Source organism: Scomber japonicus, chromosome 13, assembly GCF_027409825.1.
Source record: "Scomber japonicus isolate fScoJap1 chromosome 13, fScoJap1.pri, whole genome shotgun sequence".
In the NCBI taxonomy this organism is placed as follows: Eukaryota; Metazoa; Chordata; class Actinopteri; order Scombriformes; family Scombridae; genus Scomber; species Scomber japonicus.
The window spans coordinates 4,368,284-4,377,703 of record NC_070590.1 but is presented as its reverse complement, the minus strand read 5'-3'; the positions used below and the strand labels follow the sequence as shown (position 1 = coordinate 4,377,703).

Below are 9,420 nucleotides of genomic sequence, written 5' to 3'. Positions count from 1 at the left end.
CAATTGCTCCAGAGATGGCTGGTTTTGTCACTTGATCAGTGGGACTTAACAACAGATGGTGCAATACCTGGCAGACCTCAATGTTGTATCGCATAGCATATCATGTTCCCCATTTGTGTGGTGCCTTCTCAATGACTTTCAGTGGATTCTTAATAGGTTTATCATGAAAGTTCTTGGTTTCCTAAAAACAATCAGGTTGTGGAGGTGGCTGTTTTTCATGGTCAACCCATGATGTCGTTTTCCAAACGGAAATTGATGGAAAACCACTTTCTCTTTGTACCTCCTCACCCTTCGATAGCTCAGTTGGTAGAGCGGAGGACTGTAGGTTGATAAATGACAGGTATCCTTAGGTCGCTGGTTCAACTCCGGCTCGAAGGAGGAGTTTTTCATCACTGCCATGTTCTACTAGGTAGAATTTCAATGCAATCGTTCCAAAGATGGCTGGTTTTGTCACTTGATCAGTGGGACTTAACAACAGATGGTGCAATACCTGGCAGACCTCAATGTTGTACCGCGTAGCACATCATGTCAACTTTGTGTGGTGCTTTCTCAATGACTTTTAGTGGATTCTTAATAGGTTTATCATGAAAGTTATTGGTTTCCTAAAAACAATCAGGTTGTGGAGGTGGCTGTTTTTCATGGTCAACCCATAATGTCGTTTTCCAAACGGAAATTGATGGAAAACCACTTTCTCTTTTTACCTCCTCACCCTTCGATAGCTCAGTTGGTAGAGCGGAGGACTGTAGGTTGATAAATGACAGGTATCCTTAGGTCGCTGGTTCAACTCCGGCTCGAAGGAGGAGTTTTTCATCACTGCCATGTTCTACTAGGTAGAATTTCAATGCAACTGCTCCAGAGATGGCTGGTTTTGTCACTTGATCAGTGGGACTTAACAACAGATGGTGCAATACGTGGCAGACCTCAATGTTGTATCGCATAGCATATCATGTTCCCTTTGTGTGGTGCTTTCTCAATGACTTTTAGTGGATTCTTAATAGGTTTATCATGAAAGTTCTTGGTTTCCTAAAAACAATCAGGTTGTGGAGGTGGCTGTTTTTCATGGTCAACCCATGATGTCGTTTTCCAAACGGAAATTGATGGAAAACCACTTTCTCTTTTTACCTCCTCACCCTTCGATAGCTCAGTTGGTAGAGCGGAGGACTGTAGGTTGATAAAAGACAGGTATCCTTAGGTCGCTGGTTCAACTCCGGCTCGAAGGAGGAGTTTTTCATCACTGCCATGTTCTACTAGGTAGAATTTCAATGCAATCGTTCCAAAGATGGCTGGTTTTGTCACTTGATCAGTGGGACTTAACAACAGATGGTGCATTACGTGGCAGACCTCAATGTTGTATCGCATAGCATATCATGTTCCCTTTCTGTGGTGCTTTCTCAATGACTTTTAGTGGATTCTTAATAGGTTTATCATGAAAGTTATTGGTTTCCTAAAAACAATCAGGTTGTGGAGGTGGCTGTTTTTCATGGTCAACCCATAATGTCGTTTTCCAAACGGAAATTGATGGAAAACCACTTTCTCCTTTTACCTCCTCACCCTTCGATAGCTCAGTTGGTAGAGCGGAGGACTGTAGGTTGATAAATGACAGGTATCCTTAGGTCGCTGGTTCAACTCCGGCTCGAAGGAGGAGTTTTTCATCACTGCCATGTTCTACTAGGTAGAATTTCAATGCAATCGTTCCAAAGATGGCTGGTTTTGTCACTTGATCAGTGGGACTTAACAACAGATGGTGCAATACCTGGCAGACCTCAATGTTGTACCGCGTAGCACATCATGTCAACTTTGTGTGGTGCTTTCTCAATGACTTTTAGTGGATTCTTAATAGGTTTATCATGAAAGTTATTGGTTTCCTAAAAACAATCAGGTTGTGGAGGTGGCTGTTTTTCATGGTCAACCCATAATGTCGTTTTCCAAACGGAAATTGATGGAAAACCACTTTCTCTTTTTACCTCCTCACCCTTCGATAGCTCAGTTGGTAGAGCGGAGGACTGTAGGTTAATAAATGACAGGTATCCTTAGGTCGCTGGTTCAACTCCGGCTCGAAGGAGGAGTTTTTCATCACTGCCATGTTCTACTAGGAAGAATTTCAATGCAATTGCTCCAGAGATGGCTGGTTTTGTCACTTGATCAGTGGGACTTAACAACAGATGGTGCAATACGTGGCAGACCTCAATGTTGTATCGCATAGCATATCATGTTCCCTTTGTGTGATGCTTTCTCAATGACTTTTAGTGGATTCTTAATAGGTTTATCATGAAAGTTCTTGGTTTCCTAAAAACAATCAGGTTGTGGAGGTGGCTGTTTTTCATGGTCAACCCATGATGTCGTTTTCCAAACGGAAATTGATGGAAAACCACTTTCTCTTTTTACCTCCTCACCCTTCGATAGCTCAGTTGGTAGAGCGGAGGACTGTAGGTTGATAAAAGACAGGTATCCTTAGGTCGCTGGTTCAACTCCGGCTCGGAGGAGGAGTTTTTCATCACTGCCATGTTCTACTAGGTAGAATTTCAATGCAATCGTTCCAAAGATGGCTGGTTTTGTCACTTGATCAGTGGGACTTAACAACAGATGGTGCAATACCTGGCAGACCTCAATGTTGTACCGCGTAGCACATCATGTCAACTTTGTGTGGTGCTTTCTCAATGACTTTTAGTGGATTCTTAATAGGTTTATCATGAAAGTTATTGGTTTCCTAAAAACAATCAGGTTGTGGAGGTGGCTGTTTTTCATGGTCAACCCATAATGTCGTTTTCCAAACGGAAATTGATGGAAAACCACTTTCTCTTTTTACCTCCTCACCCTTCGATAGCTCAGTTGGTAGAGCGGAGGACTGTAGGTTGATAAATGACAGGTATCCTTAGGTCGCTGGTTCAACTCCGGCTCGAAGGAGGAGTTTTTCATCACTGCCATGTTCTACTAGGAAGAATTTCAATGCAATTGCTCCAGAGATGGCTGGTTTTGTCACTTGATCAGTGGGACTTAACAACAGATGGTGCAATACCTGGCAGACCTCAATGTTGTATCGCATAGCATATCATGTTCCCCATTTGTGTGGTGCCTTCTCAATGACTTTCAGTGGATTCTTAATAGGTTTATCATGAAAGTTCTTGGTTTCCTAAAAACAATCAGGTTGTGGAGGTGGCTGTTTTTCATGGTCAACCCATGATGTCGTTTTCCAAACGGAAATTGATGGAAAACCACTTTCTCTTTGTACCTCCTCACCCTTCGATAGCTCAGTTGGTAGAGCGGAGGACTGTAGGTTGATAAATGACAGGTATCCTTAGGTCGCTGGTTCAACTCCGGCTCGAAGGAGGAGTTTTTCATCACTGCCATGTTCTACTAGGTAGAATTTCAATGCAATCGTTCCAAAGATGGCTGGTTTTGTCACTTGATCAGTGGGACTTAACAACAGATGGTGCAATACCTGGCAGACCTCAATGTTGTACCGCGTAGCACATCATGTCAACTTTGTGTGGTGCTTTCTCAATGACTTTTAGTGGATTCTTAATAGGTTTATCATGAAAGTTATTGGTTTCCTAAAAACAATCAGGTTGTGGAGGTGGCTGTTTTTCATGGTCAACCCATAATGTCGTTTTCCAAACGGAAATTGATGGAAAACCACTTTCTCTTTTTACCTCCTCACCCTTCGATAGCTCAGTTGGTAGAGCGGAGGACTGTAGGTTGATAAATGACAGGTATCCTTAGGTCGCTGGTTCAACTCCGGCTCGAAGGAGGAGTTTTTCATCACTGCCATGTTCTACTAGGTAGAATTTCAATGCAACTGCTCCAGAGATGGCTGGTTTTGTCACTTGATCAGTGGGACTTAACAACAGATGGTGCAATACGTGGCAGACCTCAATGTTGTATCGCATAGCATATCATGTTCCCTTTGTGTGGTGCTTTCTCAATGACTTTTAGTGGATTCTTAATAGGTTTATCATGAAAGTTCTTGGTTTCCTAAAAACAATCAGGTTGTGGAGGTGGCTGTTTTTCATGGTCAACCCATAATGTCGTTTTCCAAACGGAAATTGATGGAAAACCACTTTCTCTTTTTACCTCCTCACCCTTCGATAGCTCAGTTGGTAGAGCGGAGGACTGTAGGTTAATAAATGACAGGTATCCTTAGGTCGCTGGTTCAACTCCGGCTCGAAGGAGGAGTTTTTCATCACTGCCATGTTCTACTAGGAAGAATTTCAATGCAATTGCTCCAGAGATGGCTGGTTTTGTCACTTGATCAGTGGGACTTAACAACAGATGGTGCAATACGTGGCAGACCTCAATGTTGTATCGCATAGCATATCATGTTCCCTTTGTGTGATGCTTTCTCAATGACTTTTAGTGGATTCTTAATAGGTTTATCATGAAAGTTCTTGGTTTCCTAAAAACAATCAGGTTGTGGAGGTGGCTGTTTTTCATGGTCAACCCATGATGTCGTTTTCCAAACGGAAATTGATGGAAAACCACTTTCTCTTTTTACCTCCTCACCCTTCGATAGCTCAGTTGGTAGAGCGGAGGACTGTAGGTTGATAAAAGACAGGTATCCTTAGGTCGCTGGTTCAACTCCGGCTCGGAGGAGGAGTTTTTCATCACTGCCATGTTCTACTAGGTAGAATTTCAATGCAATCGTTCCAAAGATGGCTGGTTTTGTCACTTGATCAGTGGGACTTAACAACAGATGGTGCAATACCTGGCAGACCTCAATGTTGTACCGCGTAGCACATCATGTCAACTTTGTGTGGTGCTTTCTCAATGACTTTTAGTGGATTCTTAATAGGTTTATCATGAAAGTTATTGGTTTCCTAAAAACAATCAGGTTGTGGAGGTGGCTGTTTTTCATGGTCAACCCATAATGTCGTTTTCCAAACGGAAATTGATGGAAAACCACTTTCTCTTTTTACCTCCTCACCCTTCGATAGCTCAGTTGGTAGAGCGGAGGACTGTAGGTTGATAAATGACAGGTATCCTTAGGTCGCTGGTTCAACTCCGGCTCGAAGGAGGAGTTTTTCATCACTGCCATGTTCTACTAGGAAGAATTTCAATGCAATTGCTCCAGAGATGGCTGGTTTTGTCACTTGATCAGTGGGACTTAACAACAGATGGTGCAATACCTGGCAGACCTCAATGTTGTATCGCATAGCATATCATGTTCCCCATTTGTGTGGTGCCTTCTCAATGACTTTCAGTGGATTCTTAATAGGTTTATCATGAAAGTTCTTGGTTTCCTAAAAACAATCAGGTTGTGGAGGTGGCTGTTTTTCATGGTCAACCCATGATGTCGTTTTCCAAACGGAAATTGATGGAAAACCACTTTCTCTTTGTACCTCCTCACCCTTCGATAGCTCAGTTGGTAGAGCGGAGGACTGTAGGTTGATAAATGACAGGTATCCTTAGGTCGCTGGTTCAACTCCGGCTCGAAGGAGGAGTTTTTCATCACTGCCATGTTCTACTAGGTAGAATTTCAATGCAATCGTTCCAAAGATGGCTGGTTTTGTCACTTGATCAGTGGGACTTAACAACAGATGGTGCAATACCTGGCAGACCTCAATGTTGTACCGCGTAGCACATCATGTCAACTTTGTGTGGTGCTTTCTCAATGACTTTTAGTGGATTCTTAATAGGTTTATCATGAAAGTTATTGGTTTCCTAAAAACAATCAGGTTGTGGAGGTGGCTGTTTTTCATGGTCAACCCATAATGTCGTTTTCCAAACGGAAATTGATGGAAAACCACTTTCTCTTTTTACCTCCTCACCCTTCGATAGCTCAGTTGGTAGAGCGGAGGACTGTAGGTTGATAAATGACAGGTATCCTTAGGTCGCTGGTTCAACTCCGGCTCGAAGGAGGAGTTTTTCATCACTGCCATGTTCTACTAGGTAGAATTTCAATGCAACTGCTCCAGAGATGGCTGGTTTTGTCACTTGATCAGTGGGACTTAACAACAGATGGTGCAATACGTGGCAGACCTCAATGTTGTATCGCATAGCATATCATGTTCCCTTTGTGTGGTGCTTTCTCAATGACTTTTAGTGGATTCTTAATAGGTTTATCATGAAAGTTCTTGGTTTCCTAAAAACAATCAGGTTGTGGAGGTGGCTGTTTTTCATGGTCAACCCATGATGTCGTTTTCCAAACGGAAATTGATGGAAAACCACTTTCTCTTTTTACCTCCTCACCCTTCGATAGCTCAGTTGGTAGAGCGGAGGACTGTAGGTTGATAAAAGACAGGTATCCTTAGGTCGCTGGTTCAACTCCGGCTCGAAGGAGGAGTTTTTCATCACTGCCATGTTCTACTAGGTAGAATTTCAATGCAATCGTTCCAAAGATGGCTGGTTTTGTCACTTGATCAGTGGGACTTAACAACAGATGGTGCATTACGTGGCAGACCTCAATGTTGTATCGCATAGCATATCATGTTCCCTTTGTGTGGTGCTTTCTCAATGACTTTTAGTGGATTCTTAATAGGTTTATCATGAAAGTTATTGGTTTCCTAAAAACAATCAGGTTGTGGAGGTGGCTGTTTTTCATGGTCAACCCATAATGTCGTTTTCCAAACGGAAATTGATGGAAAACCACTTTCTCTTTTTACCTCCTCACCCTTCGATAGCTCAGTTGGTAGAGAGGAGGACTGTAGGTTGATAAATGACAGGTATCCTTAGGTCGCTGGTTCAACTCCGGCTCGAAGGAGGAGTTTTTCATCACTGCCATGTTCTACTAGGTAGAATTTCAATGCAACTGCTCCAGAGATGGCTGGTTTTGTCACTTGATCAGTGGGACTTAACAACAGATGGTGCAATACGTGGCAGACCTCAATGTTGTATCGCATAGCATATCATGTTCCCTTTGTGTGGTGCTTTCTCAATGACTTTTAGTGGATTCTTAATAGGTTTATCATGAAAGTTCTTGGTTTCCTAAAAACAATCAGGTTGTGGAGGTGGCTGTTTTTCATGGTCAACCCATGATGTCGTTTTCCAAACGGAAATTGATGGAAAACCACTTTCTCTTTTTACCTCCTCACCCTTCGATAGCTCAGTTGGTAGAGCGGAGGACTGTAGGTTGATAAAAGACAGGTATCCTTAGGTCGCTGGTTCAACTCTGGCTCGAAGGAGGAGTTTTTCATCACTGCCATGTTCTACTAGGTAGAATTTCAATGCAATCGTTCCAAAGATGGCTGGTTTTGTCACTTGATCAGTGGGACTTAACAACAGATGGTGCAATACCTGGCAGACCTCAATGTTGTACCGCGTAGCACATCATGTTCCCTTTGTGTGATGCTTTCTCAATGACTTTTAGTGGATTCTTAATAGGTTTATCATGAAAGTTCTTGGTTTTCTAAAAACAATCAGGTTGTGGAGGTGGCTTTTTTTCATGGTCAACCCATGATGTCGTTTTCCAAACGGAAATTGATGGAAAACCACTTTCTCTTTTGACCTCCTCACCCTTCGATAGCTCAGTTGGTAGAGCGGAGGACTGTAGGTTGATAAATGACAGGTATCCTTAGGTCGCTGGTTCAACTCCGGCTCGAAGGAGGAGTTTTTCATCACTGCCATGTTCTACTAGGTAGAATTTCAATGCAATTGCTCCAGAGATGGCTGGTTTTGTCACTTGATCAGTGGGACTTAACAACAGATGGTGCAATACCTGGCAGACCTCAATGTTGTATCGCATAGCATATCATGTTCCCTTTGTGTGGTGCTTTCTCAATGACTTTTAGTGGATTCTTAATAGGTTTATCATGAAAGTTCTTGGTTTCCTAAAAACAATCAGGTTGTGGAGGTGGCTGTTTTTCATGGTCAACCCATAATGTCGTTTTCCAAACGGAAATTGATGAAAAACCACTTTCTCTTTTCACCCCCTCACCCTTCGATAGCTCAGTTGGTAGAGCGGAGGACTGTAGGTTGATAAATGACAGGTATCCTTAGGTCGCTGGTTCAACTCCAGCTCGAAGGAGGAATTTTTCATCACTGCCATGTTCTACGAGGAAGAATTTCAATGCAATTGCTCCAGAGATGGCTGGTTTTGTCACTTGATCAGTGGGACTTAACAACAGATGGTGCAATACGTGGCAGACCTCAATGTTGTATCGCATAGCATATCATGTTCCCTTTGTGTGGTGCTTTCTCAATGACTTTTAGTGGATTCTTAATAGGTTTATCATGAAAGTTCTTGGTTTCCTAAAAACAATCAGGTTGTGGAGGTGGCTGTTTTTCATGGTCAACCCATAATGTCGTTTTCCAAACGGAAATTGATGGAAAACCACTTTCTCTTTTTACCTCCTCACCCTTCGATAGCTCAGTTGGTAGAGCGGAAGACTGTAGGTTGATAAATGACAGGTATCCTTAGGTCGCTGGTTCAACTCCGGCTCGAAGGAGGAGTTTTTCATCACTGCCATGTTCTACGAGGAAGAATTTCAATGCAATTGCTCCAGAGATGGCTGGTTTTGTCACTTGATCAGTGGGACTTAACAACAGATGGTGCAATACGTGGCAGACCTCAATGTTGTATCGCATAGCATATCATGTTCCCTTTGTGTGGTGCTTTCTCAATGACTTTTAGTGGATTCTTAATAGGTTTATCATGAAAGTTCTTGGTTTCCTAAAAACAATCAGGTTGTGGAGGTGGCTGTTTTTCATGGTCAACCCATAATGTCGTTTTCCAAACGGAAATTGATGGAAAACCACTTTCTCTTTTTACCTCCTCACCCTTCGATAGCTCAGTTGGTAGAGCGGAGGACTGTAGGTTGATAAATGACAGGTATCCTTAGGTCGCTGGTTCAACTCCGGCTCGAAGGAGGAGTTTTTCATCACTGCCATGTTCTACGAGGAAGAATTTCAATGCAATTGCTCCAGAGATGGCTGGTTTTGTCACTTGATCAGTGGGACTTAACAACAGATGGTGCAATACCTGGCAGACCTCAATGTTGTATCGCATAGCATATCATGTTCCCTTTGTGTGGTGCTTTCTCAATGACTTTTAGTGGATTCTTAATAGGTTTATCATGAAAGTTCTTGGTTTCCTAAAAACAATCAGGTTGTGGAGGTGGCTGTTTTTCATGGTCAACCCATGATGTCGTTTTCCAAACGGAAATTGATGGAAAACCACTTTCACTTTTTACCTCCTCACCCTTCGATAGCTCAGTTGGTAAAGCGGAGGACTGTAGGTTGATAAATGACAGGTATCCTTAGGTCGCTGGTTCAACTCCGGCTCGAAGGAGGAGTTTTTCATCACTGCCATGTTCTACGAGGAAGAATTTCAATGCAATTGCTCCAGAGATGGCTGGTTCTGTCACTTGATCAGTGGGACTTAACAACAGATGGTGCAATACCTGGCAGACCTCAATGTTGTATCGCGTAGCACATCATGTCAACTTTGTGTGGCGGTTTCTCAATGACTTTTAGTGGATTCTTAAT

General features: G+C 42.7%; 16 non-coding genes across 16 annotated transcripts; all 16 read left to right on the top strand.

The window, feature by feature from the left end:
* Window positions 1-288: 288 nt before the first annotated feature.
* Window positions 289-378, top strand: trnay-gua (transfer RNA tyrosine (anticodon GUA)). The gene is given in 2 exon segments: window positions 289-325; window positions 343-378. It is a non-coding gene; the product is annotated as a tRNA-Tyr (tRNA).
* Window positions 379-709: 331 nt separating this feature from the next.
* Window positions 710-799, top strand: trnay-gua (transfer RNA tyrosine (anticodon GUA)). Its single transcript is given in 2 exon segments — window positions 710-746; window positions 764-799. It is a non-coding gene; the product is annotated as a tRNA-Tyr (tRNA).
* A 331-nt stretch (window positions 800-1,130) lies between these two features.
* trnay-gua (transfer RNA tyrosine (anticodon GUA)) lies at window positions 1,131-1,220 on the top strand. The gene is given in 2 exon segments: window positions 1,131-1,167; window positions 1,185-1,220. It is a non-coding gene; the product is annotated as a tRNA-Tyr (tRNA).
* Window positions 1,221-1,551: 331 nt separating this feature from the next.
* On the top strand, window positions 1,552-1,641 carry trnay-gua (transfer RNA tyrosine (anticodon GUA)). The gene is given in 2 exon segments: window positions 1,552-1,588; window positions 1,606-1,641. It is a non-coding gene; the product is annotated as a tRNA-Tyr (tRNA).
* A 331-nt stretch (window positions 1,642-1,972) lies between these two features.
* On the top strand, window positions 1,973-2,062 carry trnay-gua (transfer RNA tyrosine (anticodon GUA)). The gene is given in 2 exon segments: window positions 1,973-2,009; window positions 2,027-2,062. It is a non-coding gene; the product is annotated as a tRNA-Tyr (tRNA).
* A 752-nt stretch (window positions 2,063-2,814) lies between these two features.
* trnay-gua (transfer RNA tyrosine (anticodon GUA)) lies at window positions 2,815-2,904 on the top strand. Its single transcript is given in 2 exon segments — window positions 2,815-2,851; window positions 2,869-2,904. It is a non-coding gene; the product is annotated as a tRNA-Tyr (tRNA).
* Window positions 2,905-3,237: 333 nt separating this feature from the next.
* On the top strand, window positions 3,238-3,327 carry trnay-gua (transfer RNA tyrosine (anticodon GUA)). Its single transcript is given in 2 exon segments — window positions 3,238-3,274; window positions 3,292-3,327. It is a non-coding gene; the product is annotated as a tRNA-Tyr (tRNA).
* A 331-nt stretch (window positions 3,328-3,658) lies between these two features.
* trnay-gua (transfer RNA tyrosine (anticodon GUA)) lies at window positions 3,659-3,748 on the top strand. The gene is given in 2 exon segments: window positions 3,659-3,695; window positions 3,713-3,748. It is a non-coding gene; the product is annotated as a tRNA-Tyr (tRNA).
* Window positions 3,749-4,079: 331 nt separating this feature from the next.
* trnay-gua (transfer RNA tyrosine (anticodon GUA)) lies at window positions 4,080-4,169 on the top strand. The gene is given in 2 exon segments: window positions 4,080-4,116; window positions 4,134-4,169. It is a non-coding gene; the product is annotated as a tRNA-Tyr (tRNA).
* Window positions 4,170-4,921: 752 nt separating this feature from the next.
* On the top strand, window positions 4,922-5,011 carry trnay-gua (transfer RNA tyrosine (anticodon GUA)). Its single transcript is given in 2 exon segments — window positions 4,922-4,958; window positions 4,976-5,011. It is a non-coding gene; the product is annotated as a tRNA-Tyr (tRNA).
* A 333-nt stretch (window positions 5,012-5,344) lies between these two features.
* On the top strand, window positions 5,345-5,434 carry trnay-gua (transfer RNA tyrosine (anticodon GUA)). Its single transcript is given in 2 exon segments — window positions 5,345-5,381; window positions 5,399-5,434. It is a non-coding gene; the product is annotated as a tRNA-Tyr (tRNA).
* Window positions 5,435-5,765: 331 nt separating this feature from the next.
* On the top strand, window positions 5,766-5,855 carry trnay-gua (transfer RNA tyrosine (anticodon GUA)). The gene is given in 2 exon segments: window positions 5,766-5,802; window positions 5,820-5,855. It is a non-coding gene; the product is annotated as a tRNA-Tyr (tRNA).
* A 331-nt stretch (window positions 5,856-6,186) lies between these two features.
* Window positions 6,187-6,276, top strand: trnay-gua (transfer RNA tyrosine (anticodon GUA)). Its single transcript is given in 2 exon segments — window positions 6,187-6,223; window positions 6,241-6,276. It is a non-coding gene; the product is annotated as a tRNA-Tyr (tRNA).
* Window positions 6,277-7,449: 1,173 nt separating this feature from the next.
* trnay-gua (transfer RNA tyrosine (anticodon GUA)) lies at window positions 7,450-7,539 on the top strand. The gene is given in 2 exon segments: window positions 7,450-7,486; window positions 7,504-7,539. It is a non-coding gene; the product is annotated as a tRNA-Tyr (tRNA).
* A 331-nt stretch (window positions 7,540-7,870) lies between these two features.
* On the top strand, window positions 7,871-7,960 carry trnay-gua (transfer RNA tyrosine (anticodon GUA)). Its single transcript is given in 2 exon segments — window positions 7,871-7,907; window positions 7,925-7,960. It is a non-coding gene; the product is annotated as a tRNA-Tyr (tRNA).
* Window positions 7,961-8,712: 752 nt separating this feature from the next.
* On the top strand, window positions 8,713-8,802 carry trnay-gua (transfer RNA tyrosine (anticodon GUA)). The gene is given in 2 exon segments: window positions 8,713-8,749; window positions 8,767-8,802. It is a non-coding gene; the product is annotated as a tRNA-Tyr (tRNA).
* The last annotated feature ends 618 nt before the right edge of the window (window positions 8,803-9,420 follow it).